General features: G+C 38.6%; 2 long non-coding RNA genes across 2 annotated transcripts; both read left to right on the top strand.

Moving 5' to 3' along the window:
- Nucleotides 1–8992: 8992 nt before the first annotated feature.
- On the top strand, nt 8993–13488 carry LOC133829280 (uncharacterized). Its single transcript, XR_009891657.1, has 5 exons — nt 8993–9507; nt 11201–11267; nt 12407–12469; nt 13200–13271; nt 13387–13488. It is a non-coding gene; the product is annotated as an uncharacterized LOC133829280 (long non-coding RNA).
- LOC133829281 (uncharacterized) lies at nt 9542–10832 on the top strand. The gene is made up of 3 exons (XR_009891658.1): nt 9542–9831; nt 9989–10052; nt 10668–10832. It is a non-coding gene; the product is annotated as an uncharacterized LOC133829281 (long non-coding RNA).
- Nucleotides 13489–13669: the final 181 nt, after the last annotated feature.

The raw sequence follows: 13669 nt of genomic DNA on the forward strand, positions 1-13669 counted from the left end.
TCCAAGAGCGCATTAAGGAGAACCTAGAGAAAGATCTGATGGTGAAGACCTTCATGAATCTCGCAAAAGAAGGAAAACTCTCCAATTTTGGGTGGAAGACGATCTTTTGTGGGCCAAGGGTGGCTGCTTATATGTTCCAAAGATGGGAGATTTGTGGAGGACACTAATGAGTGAGTGTCATGACACCTTATGGGTGGGTCATCCATGGTGGCAGAGAACACAAGCCCTATTGAAGCAAGGGTACTTCTTGCAACAAATTCGCGATGATATAGTGGAGTATACCAAGACCTGTCTAACCTGCCAGCAAGACAAAGTGGAGAGACACAAGACGCCAGGGTTGTTAGAACCTTTGTTAGTTCCAAGCCGACCATGGGAGAGTGTGTTGCTTGACTTCATTACTAGTCTACCAAAGACAGGAGACTTGAGTGCAATCTTAGTGATCGTGGACAGATTTTCAAAGTATGCAACATTCATACCGGTGTCGAAATATTGGTCGGCAGAAGAGACAACAAGACTTTTCTTTAAGTACATTGTTAAGTATTGGGGAGTACCCCAACATATAGTCAGTGACCAGGATGGAAGATTCACAAGGACCTTTTGGTCCGAGTTATTCAACCTTTTGGGGTCACTATTAAACATTTCCTCGAGCTACCATCTTCAAACAGACGAACAGACTGAAAGATTCAATGGGATGTTGGAAGAGTACTTGCGGCATTTTGTCAACGCCAACCAAAATAATTGGCCGCAACTACTATATGTAGCTCAATTTTGCTTCAACTTTCAGAAGAGTTCTTCATCAAACAAGAGCGCTTTTGAAGTTGTCAATGGCCATCAACCACTGTTACGCCCACACAGTGGATGAGTATCGAGGAAGAAATCCAAGAGCCTTTAATTTGACGAAAGACTGAAAGAAAACCACTAAGATTTCCCGAGCCTATCTGGAGAAGGCTTCAAAGAGCATGAATAAGTGGGCATATCAAAAAAGACAACTGCTAGAATTCAAAGCAGGCGACTTAGTGATGATCAAGTTGAGGCCTGAACAACTTAGATTCTGAGGGAATAAGGACATCAGACTTGTCCGCAAATATGAGGGTCTTGTTCCAATCATCTTGAAAGTGGGCCTAACCTTCTACAAAGTTAGCTTACCATAATGGATGAAGATACACCAAGTCTTACACGTCAGCAATCTCAAACCGTATCATGAAGATCCAAAAGATCTAGCTCACAACCAGTCTATCAGAGAATGAGTCAGCGTCAAGCCACAAAGCATCAGACAACCTGAAGAAATCCTAGCAGAGAGGACTATGGTCATGAACAGAAAGAATAAGAAAGAGTTTCTGGTGAAGTGGAAAGGGCTCAGAGATGAAGAAATTTGATGTGAAAGAGCGGAGGACTTGCACAAGCTTATGCAGATTGAAGATCAGTAAGGATCAGGTTCATCGAGGACGCCGAAGATTTAAGTGAGGGAAAGTGTGACGTGTTGTGACATGACACACCTCCAGGGGGCCATTTTGTATGTATGAGCATCCCTTGGTGCTTAACCATTAGTCAAGTCTTGTACCAAGTAACCCCAGGGGTAGGGGATGACACTTTCGTAATTATGTATATGTCTCCCAAGAGAAAATCATATATGTTCATGGGAAGACTTTATTTCCTTAGAATGATCCTTAGGGGGAGGTGATCTGGGAACTTAGGGAAACACCATGGCAACTAGCAGATAGGGGCTTAAGTTGTGTACTCCTTTGCCTTATCAAGGCCATATATGAATAATACGATGTTTATCCATGTCCTGTTGTGTATGCTTTCTTTATGGTCTATGCATTTCTTGTTTGTTACCTTTGTTGGGTCATCGCGTGCTACTTGCCTATGTTGTATGCTCTAGCTGTTGTGTGGGATGTTGCCTTTGGATGGCTTACTTTGTGCTTGCTCATGCTTCGTCATTGCCCTTACATGTGCAAGACTTGTATTGTGGTTAACTGTTGGGTTTGTTTGCTGTAGGTGTGAATTTTAAGCTGACTTGCAAGCTGATTGTGCTAACAAGTGTTGCACGTTCCATCAATTCGAGGAGTCAAGTTGGAGGCCCGTGACACAGTGCACCATTTTAAAACATGGTTTTTTTTAGGTTTTAGGTCAAGCTTGGGGGCTTGGGGGACGGTTCCATCACATGAATTTGTCGAATTGGAAGTCTCGAGAGCTAGGGAATAGTCTTGGAGTCTGTATTCATGATTAGTTCTTAATGAGGATATTTTTTATATTTTCACTATGATTACCGCAAGGCTCGTGAAAAGGTTCATGCTCGGGATCATATCATTACTTGCACATGACTCAAGGTAAGAAAATCGACACTTGCACAAGGATTAGGGAATTGGCCTCGGTTGTAGAATATGGTTATAACCATGTTTTAAATATATGTTTAAAAGTAAATGTCCTTGAATTGTATCTATTTAAAAAAAAAAAGTAAACGATCAAGATAGAAACTTACCGAAAAACCTTATGTTTCAATAAACTTAAACACCTAACCAAAAGACATAATAACAAGTTAGGATCTGGAAGAAAATGAAAGAAAACAAAAGAACTATGATGGATTAAACCTGAGGATAAGAATACCTTGGATAGTCTAGGACTTTGATCTACACCTCAATACCGAAATATCACTCTATCTTACTTCCAAGGTGTTTATAAAGCTTAGATTGGAAAGCTTTTAAATCCCAAAACCCTAGTGTTTTCTCTCTAGAATAAACATAGCATCATGGAGGCTCTGAAGAATGCTTGAATGATGAATGAAATGGTTGAGTACTAGGTCCTATTTATAGTGTTCAAGGAGTGAAACTAACCCCTTTTAAAATGAATAATAATTGAATAATTTTGAATTTTTGTTTCAACAGATGCCCAGAACTTGGTCAAAAATGTTCAAGAGCAAGTCCAAGTGGTTGAGGGCTATTTCTATCTCGATTCTACCATGTTTTCAAAAATCAACCCCAGGGTTGATATATCTCCCTACCCTAGGCGATATATTGCCTATACCTATGCCCCGAGCCTACATGGTTTTGTTTGTGTTAAGTCGACGTGTTTTTTGTATCATCCGTAGGCGATGTGTAAGCCCTATAGCTGCGATATATCGGCATACGCTGATATTTTAAACACATTTTTGCACACTTTCAACATATTTGAAGTTTGGTAAAACATATTTGACTAGGTAAAACATAATCCTAACAGCTGCTGGAAGGTTCTAGAGCTTCTAGATTCATCTTTTATTAAATTATTCATCTAAAATCCTTAAATAAACATGCATGTGACAAGTGTCACGTTCTTATTAGTTCTATCTAAACCTTAGGTTATAATAAATAATATTTCTAGGACCAGCTATATTAATACAACCTTATGTTAAAATTAATATTTCTAAACTATAGATTAAACTTATAAAATCCATAACTGTTTCTATGAGTTTCCAACTAAATCCCGTCTTGAACCAATAATCATGAAAACTAAAATACTACAAGCTACTACTAGCTACTACTACTACTACTATCTAGCTAAGTAAAATTTTGAGACGCTACAATTCTCCCCTACTTAAAAGAATTTCATCCCCAAAATTTACTTACCAAACAATTCTGGATACAGTGATAGGATGTCTTCCTCCAACTCCCATGTTGCCTCCCGTTCTAAACTATTACTCCATAGGACCTTGAATATCGGAATACTCTTAGACCATAATTCCTTCATCCCCTTCTCTAGGATTCTAACAGGTTGTTCCTCGTAACTCAGGTCTTTCTGAAGTGCTAACGTATCATACTTGAGGACGTGAGCTGGGTCTGACACATATATACACAGCGTCGATATGTCAAACACATTGTGGCTATCTGCTAGAGCTGGCGATAGGGCTAATCTATATGCTACTATTCCCACCTTGTCCAATATCTCAAAAGGACCTATAAACCGAGGACTAAGTTTGCCTTTCTTCCCAAACTGCTTCACTCCCTTCATAGGAGATATCTTTTAGAAGACTTGATCTCTGACTTTGATTTCTACATCTCGCCGCTTGGCATCCGCATAACTCTTTTTTTTTACTTTGAGCAGCGAGCATACGCTTTCTAATCAACGTCAATGCATCCTGAGCCTCTCTAACAGCTTCGAGTCCAAGAAGTTGTCTTTCTCCTACATCATCCCAATGTAACGGTGATCGGCACTTCCTTCCATAAAGTAACTTATAGGGTGCCATACCGATCATTGCCTGGTAGCTATTATTGTAGGAGAACTCTATAAGTGGCAAATACTTACTCCACGATCCTCTGAAGTCTAGTACACAAGAGCACAACATATCTTCTAAATTTGTATGGTACGCTCGGATTGACCGTCGGTCTGAGGATGAAATGTCGTATTGAGAATTATCTTGGTACCCATGGCTTGCTGCAAGCTTCCCCAAAATCTTGATGTAAACACCGATCCTTTATCAGATACTATGGTCTTAGGGATTCCATGTAGTCGTACTATTTCTCGAACATAAATGTCTGTGTACTGGTCTGCAATGTACGTAATCTTAACAGGCAGGAAGTGAGCTAACTTGGTGAGTCTATCTACCCCATCCCAAGCCAAGTCATGTTGCTTATTCATTCATGGTAATCCTATCACGAAGTTCATGGCTATGTCTTCCCACTTCCATTCTGGAATACTAAGCAGTTGCAATAAACCTGCAGGTCGTTGATGTTATGCTTTTACTTGCTGGCATATAAGGCATTTGGATACATACTCTGCTACGTCTTTCTTCATTCACGGTCACTAATATAGTACCTTAAGGTCATGAGTCATCTTGGTATATCCCGGGTGAACTGAGTATGGGGTAGTGTGTGCCTCTTCTAAAATCTTTATCTTAATTGCATAATCATTCAACACGCACACCGGTCCTTTATATCTCAAGAACCCCTGTCCTGATATAGAGAAATCTGTAGTCTTGTCTTCTTTAACTACATCCATATGCGATACTAATGTGTCATCATGCCCTTGCTCGATTTGTATACCTTTTAATAAACTCGACTAGATGGACAAGTTAGCCAGTTGACCCCTGACTAGTTCTATTCCGGCATTAATCAGCTCTTGCTGAAACGGCTTTTCTATTCTGGATAACATTGCTAAATTTCCATAACTCTTCTGGCTTAACGCATCTGCAACTATATTTGCTTTTCCTGGGTGGTATAGGATTTCACAGTCATAATCCCTTACTAGTTCTAACCACCTACGTTGCCTCATGTTGAGCTCTTTCTGTGTGAAGAAATACTTTAAGCTCTTGTGGACTGTATAAATCTCACACCATTCTCCATAAAGATAGTGGTGATAGATTTTCAATGCAAAGACCACCGCTGCCAACTCCATATCGTGTGTTGGATAGCGTTGCTCATATTCCTTCACCTTCCTTGAGGCGTAGGCTATTACTTTATCATTTTGCATCAGCACACAACCCAATCCTTACTTCGATGCATCACAATATACTGCAAACTTGTCGTTGGGTGTCGGTACACAAAGTACTGGTGCTGAGCATAACTTATCCTTGAGCAACTAGAAGCTCTCTTGACATCTATCCGTCTAGTTGAACTTTTGTTGTTTCCAGGTCAGGTTAGTAAGAGGAGTGGCTATCTTAGAAAAGGCTTCTTCAAATCTCTGATAATAGCCTGCTAGCCCGAGAAAACTTCTAACTTCTGACGCATTCTTAGGTCTTGGCCAATCCTTCACAGCCTCTACCTTAGCTGGGTCTACAGCGATTCCGTCTTTGGATACTATGTGGCCGAGGAACCCTACTTGCGACAGAAACAATTTGCATTTCTTGAACTTGGCATAAAGTTGTTGCTCCTTTAGTCATAGCATGGTCAATCTTAAATGTTCCTCGTGCTCGACTTCATCCTTGGAGTTTACCAAAATATCGTCAATGAACACTGACGAATTTTTCCAAGTAATCCTTGAAGACCCAATTCATTAAGTCCATAAATGAGGCTGGAGCGTTGGTAATACCAAAATACATAACTAGAAATTCGTAATGTCCATATCGAGATCTAAAAGTTGTCTTTGGTATATCCTCTTCTCGTGCCTTGAGCTAGTGATAACTGGACCGTAGATCAATCTTTGAAAATACAATCGCTCCTCGGAGTTGATCAAATAAGTCGTCGATCCGGGGTAGCGGGTACTTGTTCTTAATTGTCACCTTATTCAGCTCGCAGTAATCGATACACATCTGCATGCTTCCATCCTTCTTCTTCACAAATAAAACTGGTGCTCCCCATGGCGAATGACTCGGTCTGATGAAACCCAAGTCTAAGAGTTCTTGCATCTGCATTTTCAACTCCTTGAGTTCTATTAGTGCCATCTGGTATGGTGCCTTTGTGATAGGCTCGGTTCCCGGTACTAGTTCGATTGTGAAGTCAATTTCCCAAGTAGGTTGTAATCCTGGTAAGTCGTTAGAAAATATGTAACGCCCTAGATAACCAAAACCATTACACTGTGTGTTTGAAATAGTGCGAGACTTACTAATCAAGCCCTTTAAATAAAAATGTGAATCTAGAGACATAAACAGGTTAGGTTTAAAAGATTTTGGTTATAAATGAATAATTTTCATTAAAATAAATGTTTGGTACATAGGATCCCAAATCAAGGTTTAAATGACATAATTACAGGTTTCCAAATGTTATAAATAATCAAAGCCACTCTAATGGAAAAATACAAAGTGTAGGTCTTTGTCCCTGTAAAAACCCTCAACCGTAGCAGCCGAGTAGCTGACTATGTACCCCTCGCCCCCAGAGCTCTCCAACCCATGGTCGACTCATCTTACCCTTGCCTTACCTACACCACACAACACCCGTGAGCCAAGGCCCGGGAAGAAAAAATAATATCATAGCACAATCAAAATCAATAACCAAGTAGTTCACAAAGCCTAACCAAATGATTTGCAAGACATTAATCAATTACCCAGCAAGGCATAGCATTCATTCAATCCAGGACATCAGTCAATAACCAATGATCTAGTTTCCAGATATTCAGCATATCATATACATCAAATTAACAATAGTATACATGTCAAGCAACAAATAGGGTCGACGCCCATAGGCCGCACCCTCTATTTAATCCACTGTCTTTGGCTTGCTTAGGCCAAGCCCAGTGTTCACCCCACTGCCCCACCCCGCTTAAACTGAGCTCAATGATTATTAAGCTGTCCTCGGCTACCAGTGGTCGAGACGCGCCCTTTGCGCCAATATTGTCCCAGGACTCTTAGGCCGTATATTTCATGTTCACATGGCATAATACCATCGTAGAATAATGCATACAAGTATAGGGAGCCCTTAGTCCCAACATATTTACACAACCGGGTGTAGTTTCTTACCTTTAATTCCAAGTGCTTTGATTAAGAAAGATGACCCCCGAGCACGATCCTGCCCCGAGCCCAAGCATTCACCTAGTCACAACCATACATAGCACTCTCATTACTAATCAATTCATAATCATTTCCCGGAACCAATCCCATGCTCTCAGGACCCCCCATTTCCCCACACAAGGTAGCGGAAGCGTCCCCTGAGCCCCCTGAGCCAAAACCCTCAAAACTCAATTTTCCCCTTTCTTGAGATTAGTCTAGCTCTGCGGCATAGCTGTAACACCCTGGATAGCCAAGACCATTACACTGTGTGTTTATAAAGTGCTAGACTTGCTAATCAAGTCATTTAATTAAAAACGTGTTATTGGAACTACAAAGGAACTAGGGTTAAAATGTTTTGGTCTCAAAAGTCACATTTTCATAAAGAAACATTTCCTGTTTACACAGGATCCCAAAAATGTTAAGTTTGAAACTGGTTACAAAAGATTCAAGGACTAAATACAGAATTAGCCATATTAAGGCAAAACAGACAATTCGACAATCTCTGTCCTGATCCACTCCTCGGTCATGGCGACCGAACAGCCGGCTATGTACATTCCACCCCGCAGCCCTCCATCTCAGGATTGGTCCAACTTGCCTTTGCCTTTACCTACACCACGTAGTACCCGTGAGCCAAGGCCCAGCAAGAAAACACAACAATAGAGCATAAGCAATCAACAGACAAATCAATATCTCACATTGCATCACATATTCTTAACCATATTAACATTCAGAATAGTCAAGTATCCAGCATACTAAACATATCAATCTATAGCATACACCAAATCACATACGATAACTAGGGTTAGCACCCTCAGGCCACACCCTCCGTTATCCCACTAACTCCGGCCCGCTTTAACCGAGCTCAGTGAATATTAAGTTGTCCTCGACTACCAGTGGCCAAGCCGCACCCTGTGCGCAAATATTGTGTACGGCACCGTTAGGCCGCTATCACATGTCCCATGGCATAATACCATCATTGACATAATACAAATATCGGGAGCACTTAGTCCCACCACAAACATATAACCGGGTGCATTTTTCTTACCTTTCGATTCGCTAGCTTTGATCACTTGACTCCTTGAGCACGATCCCTCTCAAGCCCTAGCGCTCACCTAAACACAACCATAGGTCAAAGTCATCACCAAACCTCAAGTCCAAAACCTAGCCTTGGGACCATTCCTGAGCCCCCGGGAAGTTCTAGTTCCACCAAACAAGGTGGTGGAATCAAACCCCAAACCCTTGGTCAAAAACCCTTGAAAACAACCCTAAAATCCCTTTCTGAAGACAGGGTAGCGCTACAGCGCTCATTGGAGGGCGCTACAGCGCTACAAGCAGAACCAAAATACCCTCAGCATGCATGGCCTAGCACTGCAGCGCCCAAAGGCTAGCGCTGTAGCGCTAGTCACAGACAGGCAACAACTCAATTTCCCTTCCTGCGATTTCCTCGAGTCAAACTTAAACAAAACTCCTCCAAACCTTCACCAAACTCAAAAACAAGCTTATTAACACACTTCACTCATCCCAAGCACCCCAAATACTCAAAACCCAAGCACATGCATCCCTAATCTCAAAATTCACCATAGCCACTTCTAGCACTACAACAATTTTTAGTATATATTACATTAAAAAATAACATATATTGAGAAGTGCTATTAATGGTGGGTGATAAAAACACACGGAATGTTTTATTTTGGCGCCATATGAAAAAACCTCAGGCGCCAAATGAAAATTTCTTTTTTGGTCTCATCTGCCAAATTTTAATCCCTAAGTTACCCAAAAAAATTTCTCTCAGCCTCCATCTCTCACTCTCGTCTCGTCTCTCCGCCTCTCGTCTCGTCTCTCCGCCTCACGAAGTCTCCATCTCTCACTCTTGTCTCGTCTCTCCGCCTCACGAAGTCTTCTCAACTCATCTCTGCCTAATGAAGACACGCTCCAGAGTGGAGCTCTTTCTCCGCCTCGCGAAGTCACGCTCCAGAGTGGAGCTTCTCTGCCTCACGAAGTCACGCTCCATAGTGGAGCTCTTTCTCTGATTGGGTGTTGCTGCGAAGGAGATGAGAGGTTACTCGTGGCTGAGTTTATGCCCCATGAAACTCTCGCTAAGCATCTTTTTCACTGTAAGTTACTTTATTTCTTTATATATATATTTATATGTATATGTTTGTACATACTTCCTTTTCGTTTCCAACTGATGGGTGTTGGGAATTTTTAATTTAATAAATAAAGCTAAAATAACTGATGGGTTTATACATACTTCCTTTTCGTTTCCTTTTTATGGGTGATGGCTTCTATGGGTGTATTTGGTTATTGTTTGGCTGAACCTATTTGGCTTCAATCTTCCTTTCCTTTCCATGTATCTTAAACCTTAGCTTTCTACTCTAATGGGTTTCTTCCTATTGTCTTTGATTATTCGTTTTCGATTGCAACGACTAAGCTCCGAGGTCAAACTGTCCTGGGTTTGATTTTTTTTTTTTTGAATTATTGTGTGCCCCCTGCCTGTCAATTACTACCAGTAAAATCATAGGGTATCAAAATTTTTATTGTAGCTGTCACACTCGCTTGTTACTCTAATCGAATCTTCATAGTTTAACATGGCAGGGTGATGACGGTTAGTTTTCACAAGTTTGGAGACAAGTTTTTTCCTGGAACCAGTGATGTCAAGGTCATTATTCTATGGGTTAATGTGTCATGTATTTGTATTCGTAAGATAGTTTACAATGAAGAATTTTTACTTTAATCTCAATTACTTTTCCCTTCGGTATTAGCATGTATATTCTTAAAAAAAAATTGCCCTGTATTTACTGCCTGCAAACATGTTTTTGTACATGCTTCTGCAGTTTTTTCTTCCCATAAAACATGCAGTTACATATTTCTTGGAAGTCTATGCTGTTACTCATCAATTAAAATGTTTTTCTGTAATGACCAATCTTCAAAACTAGCTCTATGTTGGCAACTTTGGCTTGAAAGGAATGTTCAAACTTTTCAGGGCGTCAAAAGAGAATTGATGCACCAAACATTTCAGCAGTTTTTCTTTTTCTGATTGACTAAGAGACTGGAATTTTTGGATGTAGTCATTGTAGTTTCACTATTATTTCTGTAACCAAAGATGACCTCTTAACATCTATTATAAATATTACAACTTTAATGAGTGCTTATGTTTCAGCAATTTAGTTCATGAAGATAGGCACAACCCAACTTTCCCTTGCCTTTTTATTTCTCTCTTTTTGCTATTCTAGTTGTCAATTATATTTGTTTCTTCTTTTCTTTATGTTTGCAGGCTTTGCTCATATTATGTCTGGATACGAAAGACATATTGCTTCATAATTTCCCTTTCCATTGTTATTGAAATATCTAAAGCTCTTCAAAATAACAATGAGTTACAGACTATTCATCTTCCAATAATTTACATGGTGTGGAATGCTAGCACTATTTGGTTGTCTAATCTTCTATTTACACGAAATTGGTCCCAAAAATCTGTTACATAGCTTTTATTTTTTTACTTTTAATGGGGCTGAAAGGTAATTCATATTTACTATACAACTTATCGTTAGAACCAATTGTTTTCTATTGCCATTGACAAATATGTATACTACATTTATTTCAACCCTGATTTGATTGTTGAATCGTACTACTTGAATGTAAACTTGTTTGTATGCTAAGAACACCACATGCAACGAAAATATTATGCTTTAAGGGGTTAGATGTATTTTTTTTCCCCCATATCTTTTCTTTATTATGTCTATTTTGTATTACTTTATTGCTTAATTTCCTGAGAAATGATTGCATTTGATATGGTCTACAATTTTTCAGTGTTGGTCCTGAGGATGCTGCAGTTGTTGGTAATCAACTGTCAGAAGAAGAGAAAACTACTCTTTAGGTAATATTTGTATTAGTTGATGTTTGTTTTTCTTCAAAGATAGAAGTGCCTTGGATCAATCAGCGTGGTCTGTCTAGACATTAGATATGATTATCATAGTGCCCAGTATATTGTGACAGTTCAATATCTAAAAGCTAAACTTTTCTGTACTAAATTGTGAAGCACTACATACGATTTAAGAGTCATAAAATTTTCCTCTGTTTCTAAATTATCAGATAGAACAGAATTTTAAAACCACAATTCATGGTCTTTTGGATAGCTGACTGGGAGAGTTAGGAACTAGCATATACAACCATTACTTTGTGGTGTTTACCTCATTGGAGGGATTGTTGATAGAATAGAAGTTAAATAACTTGTTGCACTTCCATTTAGAGCGAAGCAGATAAGAGAGAATTTAATGACTGACCTTTTGATAGTAGAAAAAATAATTGTGGCTAAAATATTTTCTTCTCTCTCTGATATTATTAATTAGAACAACTAATGAAGTTAAATAAATTGAGAGCCCTTTAAATATATTGGTAGTAGGTTGAGAAAGTTGGAGTGAACAACAGTACTAGGTTGAGAATGTTGGAGTGAATATAAATATAAACTTAATGATATATAATGCACTAGAGTGGATTTAAATTAGAGATACATCTCAAAATCACTATATTATTGATTAATTTGACATCATTAGTTATTTATAAGACTAAAAATATTTCATTATAATATTATACCCTTTCTTTTCTTTGACTCTCTGATCATTTCCTTTTTTTTTTGGTGCAGTATACTCATTCCCTTTTGTGTATACATTGGGATTTGACTTCCTTTGGCATCCTCTTAAATTTTGCAAATAGTAAAACTAAAATCTGTAACACTTTTCCTTCCCGGTTAAGTATAACTAATTTTAATACTGTTGCTGTTTCTGATAACTCCTTTGATCCTTGCAGTATGCAATGTTTTTTCTTTCTTATATGACTAGCAAATCAAGTCTTATATTCATTTTATGCTTTTCTTTGCTGCTGAGCTGGTTTATACTTCACATATTTCTTGTTGATCCTAATGGACCATCAATCATGTTGTGTATTTTGGAGGAATCATCCCGAAAGTGGTAAAGAGCTGCCCAACATGCTAATTATTTTACTTCTGATTCATGGCAGACTCAACTGAGAGGATACGAAGCAACACTGAGCAATTCCCCAAGAGATCCAACTGCTCTTGAGGTGAGTCAGAAACTATTAATGCCAGATTATGTTCTTTTGTGAGTCTCTCTTTCTTTCAAAGGAAAAAGATTTTTAGTGTGAGAAAATCTAAAGAATAGAAAAAGGAGAACAAGGTTAATTAGGTGTTCTCTAAGAAAATTGCAGTATTTTAAGTTCTGAAAGCGATAGAACTTGTCTAATAAGCTATTGTGTTGATTATTTTATTTCATTCTAGTTGGGCTTTAAAAAAAGAAAAAGTCATCTGATTAAATCACTTGGTACTATCTAGTGAGGCTTAAATGTAAAATGAACCCTTGTTAGCTTCTTATTTCAAACCAAAAATGTTGAGCTGATTCTATGTCTTATAGGTTTTTGTGAAAAATATTAAGCTTTTTACCGCTAATTTCTAGTTGGCCAGATGTAGGATCACTCCTGATCCTATCTTACTCTATCTATTGGACATAATAATGACTGGAAGTGTTGTTGATTATTCTCTTTTAATAAAAATATAGTCTGGAGGAAAAAGATAAAGAAAGCTGGAGAAGTGTTTAAATTTTAAATATTACATAAAAAATGAGAAAAATTAAAGATGCTACTAGCTGCAACATCATCTGATGAAAATTGACGGAAACAGTGTTCTAAGTAGGGTTAGGTGCCAAAGGGTTTTCTTGATTTGACTTTTTTTTGGTAAACCATCTATATTCCTGTTGTTTGTAGCATCCATGCTATATTTATTTCGGGTTATTTGCAGGGAGCTGCTGTAACCTTGGCTGAGTTAGGAGAATATACCCGAGTGGTCTCTTTGCTTGAGAACTTGACAAAGGTTTGTTTCTGTACTTCCTGAAGAGTAATGTACTTGGCCGATGCTGGCCAAAGGAAGGGTTCAGTAAAAACTTTTGATCTAAGCTTGCCTGTATTCGTGTTATTGTGTTACACAGGAGAAGCCAAGTGACCCTGATGTTTTTTGTTTGCTTGGAGAAGTTAAGTATAAAATAAAGGATTATGAGGGAAGCGCTAACGCATATGAAAGTGCTGCAAAGGTGTTTTTTCAGTTTATGCAAGACATTTTACTACTCATGTTTAATATCAAAAAACCATTTTGAATATTATCAATATATATATATGCTTGTGTTGGAATAATTTTTTCGATTGGCATTTGGAATTTGATGTGATTTTATGCATAGATTATATATTTATCGAGTATTCACAATCCAGATTGAT

Source organism: Humulus lupulus, chromosome 4 (assembly GCF_963169125.1).
Source record: "Humulus lupulus chromosome 4, drHumLupu1.1, whole genome shotgun sequence".
NCBI lineage: Eukaryota > Viridiplantae > Streptophyta > Magnoliopsida > Rosales > Cannabaceae > Humulus > Humulus lupulus.